The sequence below is a fragment of the Schistocerca serialis genome, unplaced genomic scaffold, assembly GCF_023864345.2.
Source record: "Schistocerca serialis cubense isolate TAMUIC-IGC-003099 unplaced genomic scaffold, iqSchSeri2.2 HiC_scaffold_1078, whole genome shotgun sequence".
Classification (NCBI taxonomy): Eukaryota; Metazoa; Arthropoda; class Insecta; order Orthoptera; family Acrididae; genus Schistocerca; species Schistocerca serialis.
In genome coordinates, this window is record NW_026047270.1 from 132,501 (window position 1) to 135,000 (window position 2,500).

The 2,500-nt window shown below is 59.3% G+C and overlaps 1 pseudogene; it reads left to right on the forward strand.

The window, feature by feature from the left end:
- Positions 1 to 2,500, forward strand: part of LOC126431173 (large subunit ribosomal RNA) — a 6,181-nt pseudogene that overhangs the window by 783 nt on the left and 2,898 nt on the right.

Below are 2,500 nucleotides of genomic sequence, written 5' to 3' on the forward strand. Positions count from 1 at the left end.
GGCAAGCGCGCGCGGTTCTTCCCGGATGACGGACCTACCTGGCCCGGCCCCGGACCCGCGCCGCTGTTGGCTCGGGATGCTCTCGGGCGGAATAATCGCTCCCGTCAGCGGCGCTTCAGCTTTGGACAATTTCACGACCCGTCTTGAAACACGGACCAAGGAGTCTAACATGTGCGCGAGTCATTGGGCTGTACGAAACCTAAAGGCGTAATGAAAGTGAAGGTCTCGCCTTGCGCGGGCCGAGGGAGGATGGGGCTTCCCCGCCCTTCACGGGGCGGCGGCCTCCGCACTCCCGGGGCGTCTCGTCCTCATTGCGAGGTGAGGCGCACCTAGAGCGTACACGTTGGGACCCGAAAGATGGTGAACTATGCCTGGCCAGGACGAAGTCAGGGGAAACCCTGATGGAGGTCCGTAGCGATTCTGACGTGCAAATCGATCGTCGGAGCTGGGTATAGGGGCGAAAGACTAATCGAACCATCTAGTAGCTGGTTCCCTCCGAAGTTTCCCTCAGGATAGCTGGTGCTCGTACGAGTCTCATCCGGTAAAGCGAATGATTAGAGGCCTTGGGGCCGAAACGACCTCAACCTATTCTCAAACTTTAAATGGGTGAGATCTCCGGCTTGCTTGATATGCTGAAGCCGCGAGCAAACGACTCGGATCGGAGTGCCAAGTGGGCCACTTTTGGTAAGCAGAACTGGCGCTGTGGGATGAACCAAACGCCGAGTTAAGGCGCCCGAATCGACGCTCATGGGAAACCATGAAAGGCGTTGGTTGCTTAAGACAGCAGGACGGTGGCCATGGAAGTCGGAATCCGCTAAGGAGTGTGTAACAACTCACCTGCCGAAGCAACTAGCCCTGAAAATGGATGGCGCTGAAGCGTCGTGCCTATACTCGGCCGTCAGTCTGGCAGTCATGGCCGGTCCTTGCGGCCGGCCGCGAAGCCCTGACGAGTAGGAGGGTCGCGGCGGTGGGCGCAGAAGGGTCTGGGCGTGAGCCTGCCTGGAGCCGCCGTCGGTGCAGATCTTGGTGGTAGTAGCAAATACTCCAGCGAGGCCCTGGAGGGCTGACGCGGAGAAGGGTTTCGTGTGAACAGCCGTTGCACACGAGTCAGTCGATCCTAAGCCCTAGGAGAAATCCGATGTTGATGGGGGCCGTCATAGCATGATGCACTTTGTGCTGGCCCCCGTTGGGCGAAAGGGAATCCGGTTCCTATTCCGGAACCCGGCAGCGGAACCGATACAAGTCGGGCCCCTCTTTTAGAGATGCTCGTCGGGGTAACCCAAAAGGACCCGGAGACGCCGTCGGGAGATCGGGGAAGAGTTTTCTTTTCTGCATGAGCGTTCGAGTTCCCTGGAATCCTCTAGCAGGGAGATAGGGTTTGGAACGCGAAGAGCACCGCAGTTGCGGCGGTGTCCCGATCTTCCCCTCGGACCTTGAAAATCCGGGAGAGGGCCACGTGGAGGTGTCGCGCCGGTTCGTACCCATATCCGCAGCAGGTCTCCAAGGTGAAGAGCCTCTAGTCGATAGAATAATGTAGGTAAGGGAAGTCGGCAAATTGGATCCGTAACTTCGGGATAAGGATTGGCTCTGAGGATCGGGGCGTGTCGGGCTTGGTCGGGAAGTGGGTCAGCGCTAACGTGCCGGGCCTGGGCGAGGTGAGTGCCGTAGGGGTGCCGGTAAGTGCGGGCGTTTAGCGCGGGCGTGGTCTGCTCTCGCCGTTGGTTGGCCTCGTGCTGGCCGGCGGTGCAGGATGCGCGCGCCTGCGCGGCGTTCGCGCCCCGGTGCTTCAACCTGCGTGCAGGATCCGAGCTCGGTCCCGTGCCTTGGCCTCCCACGGATCTTCCTTGCTGCGAGGCCGCGTCCGCCTTAGCGTGCTCCTCCGGGGGCGCGCGGGTGCGCGGATTCTCTTCGGCCGCCATTCAACGATCAACTCAGAACTGGCACGGACTGGGGGAATCCGACTGTCTAATTAAAACAAAGCATTGCGATGGCCCTAGCGGGTGTTGACGCAATGTGATTTCTGCCCAGTGCTCTGAATGTCAACGTGAAGAAATTCAAGCAAGCGCGGGTAAACGGCGGGAGTAACTATGACTCTCTTAAGGTAGCCAAATGCCTCGTCATCTAATTAGTGACGCGCATGAATGGATTAACGAGATTCCCGCTGTCCCTATCTACTACTTCGGGACCCTGCGTCCTGACCGGGTGTGCAGTAAGACCCGTACAAGGGCAACTACCGTGTCGGAGCAGGGTCCGAGCGCTGGCCACGCTACGAAGTCGGGTCCCCGGGTGGCGGATAGGGGAACGCCTCCCGTAATAGGAGGTAGCTGCCGAATATATGTCAATAGGTAGCCCCGGACCAAGGCCCCATGAGCTTCTCTGGGGGCCCTCTGTAGTGGAGGGTTGCTGCTGAATATATTGAACAGGCAGTGCCATGCAGGATCCTCCTGCCGACCTTGTAGTAAGTCCCCTTTTGCCGTTGGGGGCAAACAGGAGTTGGTAT